Raw genomic sequence first — 12,176 nt, forward strand, 5'->3', positions numbered from 1 at the left:
AGTTCACATTGTAACTATCCTCCATTATTTCATTTTCCTGGAGAAATGGCCCCTGCCTTTGGTGTGAGAAATTGGTGTTGGTTTAGTCGTATGTTCTATTTCTTCTGATTTTTCAAGTAGACACCCTGTGTAACCTGAGTTTATTTGCATCGTCATGTTATCCACTCTACTCCAACTCTGGCTGTCATGTCATGTCATGTCATGTCATGGTCAACAACTAGCCTTAATTTTCAAAGGCACTGTTTAAGAGAGTGATACTTGTATGTTCTTCCTTTACTCTGGTTTCAAATGAAGCCATGAAGAATGGGGCCAAAATCTCTCTCAGTTGGTGATAAATCCAAAGTAATTCGAGTTTGCATCATCAGTTCAGAAGTGGTTCCGGTAGGTAATTATGTGATGTTCAGTGCATTGGATGAAATTGGTAATATTGCTGGTGCAGTAACTGAGATGGCTGGTCATGAAGACTGGAGGATGCAGGAGAACACATCTTTTGACCAATATAGTAAACATTATTTTTCAATTTAGTATCGTAGTAAATTGATGGGCATTGTCTAGGAATATTTCATACTGTCAATGTGTCTTAATTCTTTATCATATATTCCAATACTATTGGGTCCCTTTGATTATGTTGGTGAAAGAAATTGCCACCAGCATATTTTCATAAATGTGATAGTAACAGTTACATTTCTTCATAAATTATTGTTTGCATGAAATGAAGAGAGGCAGTTGAGTCGAACATGAGATTTAAATCTTCCCGTAAAACCAGTACTGGTACGAAGCTGGTCATGAAAGCAGCATTGCTCACAGGAACATGCTGCCTTGATACTCTTGTTAACTCACTTTTGAAAGCTTCTGATTTATGTGCCATTTCTTCCGTGCAATCCCAATTGATTTATGCAAGTTCCCGCCGAATGCCTCCAAAATCACCCTTGCCCCAATTGAGGACCTTCACTGTGGGCTAGTCCTTATCCTTATCCATAACTACTTAAAAACTAACAGAATTATAATCACTTGTCACAAAGTGCTCTCACAGTGACACTTCAGTCACTAGCCCTCTCGCCCTGTGAGAGGAAGTCCAGTGTTACATCCTCTCCAGTAGAGCCCTTCATATATTGAATAAGGAAACTTTCTTGGCGCATTTAACAAAGTCAATCTCATCCAAGCCTTTTACACTTGGGAAGAAATCTTCTGCTAACACTACCCTATTTTTATAGCGATCTGCAATCTCCTTACACAGCAGCTGCGCTAATTCCTAGTGACCATTGGGTGGCCTATAATGCTGTCCCATAAAAGTGATCATTCTCTTCTCATTTCTAAGCCCAATCCCTATGAGCTCGCTGGACAATCCCCATGAATATCCCCTCAGAGCATTGTAGCTATGTCCTCCCTGATTAAAAGGCATTCCTTCCCCCTCTTAGTTGCATCTCTATAATGGCTCAGATGAGTGCTGTAGAAACAAAGAACTGCAGATGCTGGTTTATTCCAAGGGAGACGCAAAGAGCTGGAGTAACTCAGCGGAACAGGCGGAACCTCTGTCGGGGCCCTTTAGACTGAAAGCATGGGGTGGGGGTGGAGGGTGGGGGGAGTGGTTTGGTTGAAGAGCTGGAGGCAAGAAAAGATCATTGCCAACCACAGTGACCTCCGGCAGAGTGGTGTCCTGGTGGGTCCATTGTTGGCTAAGGAAGATCTTCTTCTTATCGAGTCCACACATAAGATTAGAAGTTGCTCAGCAAGAGCTGTACACATTTCTCGGCATCTGCATAGAATGGTGTCTGTCTCGTCGCTTCTCGTGCTTCTTGCGCGCGGTGGTGGAAAGATTGGTGGAAACAGGGCCGCAACGTGCACGCTCTTTCCTTGACCCTGGCTAGGGAAGGTGTGAAGAGGGATACCATGTGGAGAGCTGAGGAGCTGGTAAACGACAGAGGGAGGAGGGAAAGGGAGTATAGGTAGAATCGGTCTTCATGAATAGTGGAGATAGTCAACAGCTTTAATTTCCTGGGTGTACACAATTCTGAAGATCTGTCATGGGCCCAGCTCATTGATGCAATCAAAAAGGGAGTTCATCAATGCCTCTAATTTCTTTGAAGATTGTGGAGATTCAGTACATTGCTGAATGAGCTATTAAACTTGCACAGATATACAGTAAAGAGCATACAGATTTGTTGCATCACGGCCTGCTTCGGCAATTCAAATGCCCAGAAATGAAGTTGGCTGCAGAGAGTGGTAGATGTTGCCCAGTCCTGATCTCTCCACTATTGGAAGAATCTACAGGAGGCATTGCCAGAAAATGGCAGCCAATATAATCAAAGACCCACACTACCCTGGACACACATTAATTTAGCTGTTACCATCGGGAAGAATTTTCGGTACACATTAACCATGACCAACAGATTCAAAAATGGCTTGTTTGCAACAACTAACTTAAACACTGCACAACAACAATCTGTACCGTCACAACTATAATCTCTTGTGGACAGTAATACGAAAGAACAATAATAATGCAAAACTGGACGCCAGTTACAGATACAATGAAAAACATTGTTATTGTGTGCTATACAGTCAGCAGAGAGACTATACATGATTACAATTGAGCTGTCTACAGTGTACAGATACAGGATAAAGAGAATGATGTTTACTGCACAATAAAGTCCAATAAAGTTTAATTAAAGATAGTCCCAGGGTCTCCAATGAGGTAGGTCAGGACCGTGCTCTGGTTGTTGATAGGATGGTTCAGTTGCTTGATAGCAGCTGGCAAGAAACTGTCCCTGAATCTGTTCCCAAACCATGCTGTGATACATTCTGATAAAATGCTTCCTAAGGCATATCTGTAGAAGTTGGTGAGAAGTTGTTGGTGGACATGCCGAACTTCCAATGCTTTCCAAGGAAGTAGAGGCTTTTTTGGCTACTGCTTTGATGTTGCTGTGACAGTTACTTTGTTGTATTATTATATCATTAATTGCGTTTTTAGTGATAACAGGCTTGTTAAACTGAAGCAATTTCATTGTTTCTTTATCAGTACATATGACAATTAAATACTCTTGATTCTTGACTTTTAACTCTTGGCCTTTATACATTTGTTTTGTTTGCCATTTCCCTACTCTCCGCCCTTCCATCCTTGATTTCGATTGCCCTGAAAACTCTTGTAAAATTTTATATTTGAGCTAGAACTATCACCACAGTACGACATGTTGATGGATCAATTAAAGTATGCCTTGCGTCAAGCTTGTTGTAAAGAGCTCTTAATTTTTGCCTGTTTGGAACTATTTTAATTGTATCCTTTATCAAAGATCAATTCGTTCTGTTAAAGGCACTTGGTTCACTTCTGTTCCCAATTGCAGTACCGGGCTCATGCCGTTTCGTTTAAATTACGTTTCCTGTGCAGTTTTAGTCACTGGTAATTACTGTTAATCCAAAGCTTTTGATAAATATTGAAATTCAAATATGTGGCTCCCTGATTTATAACATGTCAGTATTTCACAATAGAGAGCTGGAAATGACTATAATTTTGGTGTAATTATGTGGTGCAAATTTGTTTTTTAATTAGATGAGATTATTCTTTTGGGAGGTGAAGGATAAAGTGAATCTGTGCAGCGAGCAATGGGCTGGGACTGGAAACCAATGGACAACTTTGCTTTCATGCAATGTGTGACTATTGAATAATTTACAAAATTGGCTCTATTGATAAATTCTTGAATCCGCCATGTCTAAAGATTTTAATTACTCAAAAACCCACCACAAAACACATACTTTAAAAATGTCCTGCAATTGAGACGTTGTTAGATATTCATAGGTCTCAGTTTTATGTAAAACTTGATTTGCAAACTTACATATAATGGTGTTGGTGATGGTTGCAGATTAAAATTTGACCCAGGCTGTCCAGGATGCTGAGGTGAAAGGACTGTATGTTTGACTCTCATTTCAAGTCTATTTCTCATCAATTGGCAAGATGCGTTTGTGCTGAAGTGAATAATTGCAAAAGAGCATTGGAGCCCATTTAGTGCTGTTGCAATTCAAACTACCCAGTCAGTTGAAATCATTGACAATTGGACATAGATATTGAAGGATGTACATCTAATTTAATAATTGAATAGTTTCCATTTCAGGACCTATGATAATAAAACACTCGTTGCTCTCTTGACTCTTGAGGCAAGCCTTCCCATTAGACAAACAGCTTTTATGTTCTTAAGTGAGTGGATGCTTGGACTCTCGAGCACAAACCCAAGAGCAGTCTGCTTCAAAATGACTAGCTCTTGGACGCCTGTCAACACCAATGGGATAGCACAGGCTATAGCCTAGGTTCAAATATCCTAGTGCTCGGGTTGGGGAATCTTCAAAAGCAAAAAGCCCATGAAATATGCACATGAAATCAAAGTTCTGGATTGGTTTCCAGTCCCAGCCCACTGCTTGCTGCACAGATTCACCTCCTGAAAGAATAACATCCTCTAATTAAGAATCAGATTAGCACCACATAATTCAAACTACAGTCATTTCCAACTGTCCATTGTGAAATACTGACATAGAAACAGAAACGTGGCACCTGGGTCGGCACCACGGAGGCATGAAGTGGGGCGTCGACAGCGGTGAGCCTCGGCGGCGGCAGCGGTGAAGCCTCGCGACGATGGGCCTCGGTGGTGGCGAAGCCTCGCGGCAGCGATGATGCCTTGCGGGTCGACCCGTGGCCAACGGTCAATGAGAGCATGGAGGATCACTGTGAGGGGGAGGGGAAGAACAATGGAGGACCCGGCGCAGGGCCACTGCCATGAGGAAGGTGGGGTGAGAACAAAAGACAATGGGGACCCAGCGTGAAGGAACTGTTGGGTGGGGGATGGATGGGGGGGGGGGGGGGGGGACAAAAGGGGGAGCCGGTGTGCTTTGTAACTTTGTCAGTGCCATAGGTGGCTGCTATTTGTATACATTTTGCCTGCAAGCAAAGAATCTCACTGTGCCTTGACACATGTGGCAATAAAGTATTCCTATTCTTAAATATAGAAACATCGAAAAATAAGTGCAGGAGTAGGCTATTCGGCCCTTCGAGCCAGCACTGCCATTCAATATGATCATGGCTGATCATCTAAATCAGTACCTCGTTCATGCTTTTTCCCAATATCCCTTGATTCCGTTAGCCCTAATCGCTAAATCTAATTCCCTCTTGAAAACATGTTATAAATCAGGGAACCGCATACTTGAATTCCATTATTGGATTTTTGCTTCCTATCATTCCCCATTGTTTGTGTTGGATTAAAACTATTATTTTACCGCTGAAGGATAATCTTATCTAATTAGGAAACAACTTTATAATTACGCTAAAGTGAATTATATTTATTGAGCAAACTATCCAAAGATAGATATCAGGTGTGACTTGGTGGTACTCTAAATCAGATGGTTGTGTGTTCAAGTCCTTGTATATGCGGCATCTTGTGGTGTACAAAAATCTCCTTGTATGCCCACATAATAACAGGAAACGAGCGTCAGAAATATTGTGGTTTTGTGGCATTTGGGGATCGATGCAGGTCAGGAAAGTTACATAAAAAATGTGTTTGTATCATATCTGTCACATTGTCAAGACCTTCCAAAATGTTTTGAAGTCAGTAATGCCGTTTGGCATGTAGCTACAATTACATCGGCAAAACGTTGGATGATTTGTGTACAGTAAGTTTCCACAAACCAAAAAAATATGTTGTTTTAATTTTGGAGTGACGAAAGACTGCAGATGCTGGAATCTTGAGCCAAAACTAAGTGGAGGAATCAATGGGTTTGGCACCTGATGCTGCCTGGCCTGCTGAGGTCCTTTGTGTTTTGGTGCATTCAGTTAGTTGGCCGAGACAAAAATGCTGACCAGGACATTTTTGTTGGGCAATTGCCTCTGGTATTCTCGGCCATATATATATATATTTTATCTCGGTCAGCATCAATGAAAATGAGATGACATGGCCTTTTTCAATTTCTGGGTGTATAAAATCATGAGAGGAATAGATCAGGTAGATGCACAGGGTCTCTTGCCCAGAGTATGTGAATCAAGGAACAGAGTTCAAAGGTTTAAGGTGAAGGGGAAAAGATTTAAAGGAATCTGAGCGGTAATTTTTTCACTCAAAGGGTGGTGGGTGTATGGAAAAAGCTGCCAGAGGAGGTAGTTGAGGCAGGGATGATTCCAATATTTAAGAAACCGTTAGACAGGTACATGCATATGACAGGTTTGGAGGAATATGGACTAAACGTGGGCAGGTGGGACGAGTGTAGCTGGGACATGTTTGCAGGTGTGGGCAAGTTTGGCTGAAGGGTCTGTTTACACACTATCACTCCATGACTATATAACCTAATTGTACCCCAAGTAAATGTTTACAAAATTGTATCAGGGACAGCTCTTGGCTGAATTGTCTTTAGACAGGCAAGGGAGCAATTATCAAGCCTTTCTCTTTGAATGGTTTAGTGGAAAATATCATGTATGTCTGAGAATAGAGCCTTGGTATAAAATTGCATTTGGAATGGGTGTTTAAAAAAAATAACTCCAAGGTTGATGAGTGTTTTCACGTTTGCATTTTGTCTTGTCCTTGTATGCCATGTGGCGATTTAAAAAATGTCACGTGATGTGGAAATTGAATAATCGTTTTGATTTGTTGCTAAATAATCAAAATATAGATTTGTCCTTGGTCAAGCATTTGTTTCTGACTGATGGAAATAATCTGTCTTGGCTTTCAGCAAAATACACCCAGGTGGAGTGAGTAGAACTGAGCAGTTATTTCTGCCCCATCCCACCAGCTCCCGAAATGTTGTTGCTGTAATTAAAACTAACACATGGATTATAAATTACCTTGCAGCCAGACTTGTTTTCCTCACGTTGCCTGGTTACCCAAGGGATAGATAGAGCAATCTTGTGGTAATATTTGGGGGGTGGGGGAAACACCTGAACAAAGTCTGTGTAGCCAGGAGATTAATGATTTTCATGTTGAACATCATTAATGCAGAGGCTGAAGAGTTGTTTTGATCATTGTGATAATCTCACTGACTTTAGTACCGATAGCCTGGCAAATTTGTCTTGTGATAACTCCTGCAAGTCAAAATTTTACTTTGTGTGTGCAATGACGTCACCCATTCCTTCTCCCCAGAGATGCTGCCTGTCCCGCTGGGGTTACTCCAGCATTTTGTGTCTATCTTCGATTTAAACCAGCATCTGCAGTTCTTTCCTAATACATTAAAGTGCCACTAATTTACCCCTTTTGCCCGAAGTACGGTGTGTTTCCTTGGAATGGAATTGTATAGTTCTGATTGATGTGTTCTATGCCAGACAAAACTGCATTTTGATTTCAGAAGCATCTGAAGTATGCAAAAGTAAGCATACTGAGCTCATCTTGGAAGTCTGTGTGCCTTCTTTTCATTTTCTTGTCCTTGTCTAAAGAGTAACTGTTCATGACATATGCTATTTGGTATTTGCTTTCTGTGACCAGTGGCCGTTGTGGTAAATTTTTCCAAAAAATAAACTTAATTCAGAATAAAAATTTATGCAAAACAAAAACTGTGCTGAGCTATAGATATTCTCAGCATCTATACCTTCATTATTGACATATTCACTTGTGTTTGCACCCATGTGGCCCCCAGGGGTAATATCTTTTCCTTTATTTGAGGGGTATCTCCGCCGACTTCTACCCCTCAATGTCCAGCAGCGGAAGGACTGTGGACCTCCCCCACGGATCCTTGGTGTTGGCTGCACCAAGCTTCAATGAGTCCCTCAGCACACACTCCTGCAATCTGAAAATGGCCAGTCAGCAACATTCCCTGATAGATATCTTGCTCTGCTGAGAGGCCAACAATTTTTAGACAGACCAAAGATTGAACAACAACATTATGCTTTGGTTGTTTAGGGTCTTCTGATCCTGGAGCTCAATTACTTTTCATTAAGCATCATTTAGTTTAGGCCCAGTAGCTCCCTTTATTAGTGCTTTCCTTCAAGATACTATTAGGGCATTGACCATTCACACATGGCACTGACAACTCAATCACTCCCCTTGTTTTCCCAATTAAAGTAGGCCCAAGAACACAATTATTTCCGTTTGATGGTACACTCCTCAACAAATACTTGTCTCTTACTCATGCATTGGTTGAATTGTAAGTCATTTAAACTTTGTCCTGTGCAATTGTACTTGTCTTAAAGGAAGTTCCATTCCAGAGAAATGGGTTTGCCATTGATAAATATCTACAGAAAAAGCAAATAAGCTGTGTTTTTGCTTGAGCAACTCCAGAATAAGCAGAACTTTCATTTGCATGCAATTATAAATTGTATTTGGTTGGATTGTGCAATTTAAATTTGACATGGATTAAATGTGAGAAAAGTAGAAATTCAAATAAACTTTGTAATAAGATTACGTTTGCATTAGCCTGTGAATGATATTGTCTTCCTATATATATTGCATTTCCTCTGAAAGTTCATTATCATGTCTGCTGAATATTGAAAAGATTGCTGCGAGTTAACAGAGAATTTCACCAGCAATGCAATGTTTGAATTTTCAGAAGATGTGACAGCCCTGCATAGGATGAAATGCAGATTTTGTTTCGCTAGAGAAAAATGCACTGGGTATTAAGCACATTGCCTTCTGATTCTTCCTGGATTGAGTTCAGATGCTTGTTTTAGAGCTTTCCTTCAAGATATTGTTTAAGAGCTATCAGGTTTCTTTTGATACAATAATGTCTGATTCTGTTCTGCAAGCTCTTTGCCATTTCACAAATGAAACTATAGATAAATCTTTTTATGAAGAAACTAGCTTGCTGTAGTTCGTGTGCGGCTCTCAACGGAATACCAATCGGCGAAAGATTTGTTCTATCAGTAGCTTTTTAGCTCTGAAGTGATTCTTTTGGGCTTTAACTTTATTGCAGGAAAATCATCACCAATATGCCCTGACTAGTCTGAAGAAGGGTCTCGATCCTAAATGCCACTTTTCCTCTCCAGACATGCTGCCTGTCCCGCTGAGTTACTCCAGCATTTTGTGTCTATTAGATGTTTGTCTTCGGTCCTTGAATCCCGCTCTCATTCTAGGCCTTTTTATTTTGAGTTCCCCAGTCAAGCTAATAGATGCCAGTAGTTTGGATAATTGGGAATAAATAATAATAATAATACATTTTATTTATGGGCGCCTTTCAAGAGTCTCAAGGACACCTTACAAAAATTGAGCATGTATAGGAAAAACATGTAAGGGGAATGAAATAAATAGTAGAGACATGACTAGTACACAAAGTAAAGACAGAATTCAATACAAAACACAGCATGAGGCAATTAATGCACAGATGAAAAGGGACGGGGACGTGGGGCTAAGGATAGGCAGAGGTGAAGAGATGGGTCTTGAGGCGGGACTGGAAGATGGGGAGGGACACGGAATTGCGGATCAGTTGGGGGAGGGAGTTCCAGAGCCTGGGAGCTGCCCTGGAGAAGGCTCTGTCCCCAAAACTGCGGAGGTTGGACTTGTGGATGGAGAGGAGACCGGCTGATGTGGATCTGAGGGACCGTGAGGGTTGGTAGGGGGAGAGGAGGTCAATGAGATATGTGGGGGCCAGATGGTGGAGGGCTTTGTAGGTGAGGACCAGGATTTTGTAGGTGATCCGGTGGGAGATGGGAAGCCAGTGAAGTTTTTTGAGGACTGGAGTGATGTGATGCCAGGATTTGGTGTGGGTGATGAGTCGGGCGGCTGCGTTCTGGACCAGTTGGAGTCGGTTGATGTTGGTGGAGCTGATGCCAAGGAGAAGTGAGTTGCAATAGTCCAGTCGGGAGGAGATGAAGGCATGGATGAGTCTTTCAGCAGCAGGCGGAGTGAGAGAGGGTCTGAGTTTGGCGATGTTGCGGAGATGAAAGAAGGAGGTTTTAATGACATGGCGGATGTGAGGCTCAAGGGAGAGGGTGGAATCAAAGATCACGCCAAGGTTGCGGGCCTGGGGAGATGGGGAGACAGTGGTGCCGTCGATGGTGAGAGTGGGGTTATTGATTTTGCTGAGTGTGGCTTTGGAGCCTATGAGGAGGAATTATGTCTTATCGCTGTTGAGTTTGAGGAAATTATTGAGGAAATAAAGAAGGTGTAACCTTAGATGTGTGTCTTGTTGCAGAGGAGTTCTGTCACCTTTTTGGCCAATATGCAATGTATGGGGTGAACAGTGAGTGCAAACTTTCTTTTTGCTTCTTTTTGTTAAAGATTGCCGATTAAAGGCAGGTTTAATGGTTATTCATTATTGTCGAAAGGGCTAGCTGGCAGAATGTCCTACTTCTGTTCTCATGTTTCAATGTAGTTGAGCAAAATGAGGCACTTTCAGAAATTCTTTGAACTGTAAAAATTATCTCTCAAATCTGTTGATACACCGCTCATCTTGAGGAAATGCGATTCCTCCTAATGGATAAATCAGACCAATTCATAACGAGTTGGTCTCCATTCGTCGTTTGGAATCATATGGTGCAACACAATTGTAAAAAATAACTGTTTCAGGATTGGACGAGGGTTGGTCAAGATTATAAATAATGATCTCCTTTTCTTTTTTATTTTATTTTCTTTTCTCTATTCTCTCTCTCAACTTTCTTCATTTACTTGTTTTCTTTTTTCACACACTATATTTCACATCTTTCTATCCTTTACTATCTAACTTCTTTTTCTTATTCTAATCTTTTTTCAATGTAATAAAAAAAAAAAAGAAGTTGTACATAAAATGTATTATGAAAATATATATTAGGCACTTTGGTGCCATATGACTGTACTTCTAATAAAATAAAATATTAAAAAAAAAAAAAAAAAAAAAAATCTGTTGATAAAATCTGTCACTTTGTTGTAGCTATAAATCTATGAGCATTGATGGATGCTCCAAATAAATTATCATTAAGGAATTTGAGCGTGTGTATCAAACCTTGATTACAGGTAGAACACCGATTCTTCTGGTAACTGATGGTTCCTTCCTCTGTAATCCCTACGAAATTGAGAGCTCAGTTGAAATTCCTTGAATGGCCACAGATGACGTTGTAAACTGAATGTGAATGGAATGACCTGCCAACCCCGGCTCCCGCGGTCGCTTCAGCTTCTGAATCCCACTCCCAACTCACAAGGTGCACCAGCGAGCCCTTCTTCACCCAAGGCATGATTCAATGACGTGGCTGTTGATGCCCCTGGAGACAGCACTTTCTTTGGGCCACTGCCAACGGCATCAGCGCCTAGTTTTAAAGTGAAATGGTAGAAAGTTCTGGAGTAATTCGGCCGACTGAATCACTCTGAAGAAAGATACAAGTTACAAAAAATGTATTAGCCAAGTATGTAAGAACATACAAGGAATTTGATTTGCCATACAGTCATACCAAAAAAGCAACAAGACGCAAATCTACATAAAAATCAACATAAACATCCACCACAGTGCACTGTGTGACGGAAAGCAATAACGTGCTTCCCTCCTTTTCTCCCGTGGTCAGTGCAGTTGAACCATCCGCAGTCGGGGTAATCGAAGCTCCCGCGATCTGGGCGCCCGAAGTCGATCCCCAACAAAGGGACCACCAACTCTACGATGTTAGGCCGCAGTGCCGACGGAGATATGATACGGAAAAAGTCACAACTGCGTCGAGGAAATAGATTTAAAAAGTTTTCCCCCACCCTCTCCCCCCCAACCCCCCACATAATACGAAACTAAAGATAAGTCCTAATGTCACCTATCCAACACCTATCCAACCTATTTCAACATGATGATTGGAGGAGGGAGGTGTTGGCCAGAGAGGGAAGTAGGTGGGTGGGACTGAGGATAGAGCGTGATGATTGGAGGAGGGAGACGTCCTGGTGGAGCAAAATCAGAGCGGAGCTTGAATCAGCCTGTTCGCGGGGCTTTTCATCGCCCCACCCGGCGCAGCTTAAAATCGGCCGCGGGATCTTCCACCGCCTTGCGGTCAAATTGCTGCGTCGAGGCGATCGAGGCTCCCGATGTTGAAGGCCCCGCCAGGCGATGAAAGGCCCCGCGAACGGGCCAATTGAAGCCCCACGATTCGGGGCGGACGAAGCTGCTGTTGCTGGAGTTCGGAGTCGGTCACCAACCAGTTCAGTTGCCAATGTTACCGGCCACAGGGCCCACGGCTGAAACCTCGTGTGGGTGCGCATGGCCGGCAAGAAAATATGTCGTCCCCATGTTTTGACAGTGATTTCAGTACCTGCTCTCAACCCCATTCTCCTGCCTTCTCC

At 42.1% G+C, this 12,176-nt stretch overlaps 1 protein-coding gene across 3 annotated transcripts in view; it reads left to right on the top strand.

Annotated features, from left to right (window-relative positions):
• fut8 (fucosyltransferase 8) overlaps positions 1 to 12,176 on the top strand; it is a 632,584-nt gene that overhangs the window by 68,853 nt on the left and 551,555 nt on the right. The gene's annotated exons all lie outside the window — the stretch shown is intronic.

Source organism: Amblyraja radiata, chromosome 9 (genome assembly GCF_010909765.2).
Source record: "Amblyraja radiata isolate CabotCenter1 chromosome 9, sAmbRad1.1.pri, whole genome shotgun sequence".
Classification (NCBI taxonomy): domain Eukaryota; kingdom Metazoa; phylum Chordata; class Chondrichthyes; order Rajiformes; family Rajidae; genus Amblyraja; species Amblyraja radiata.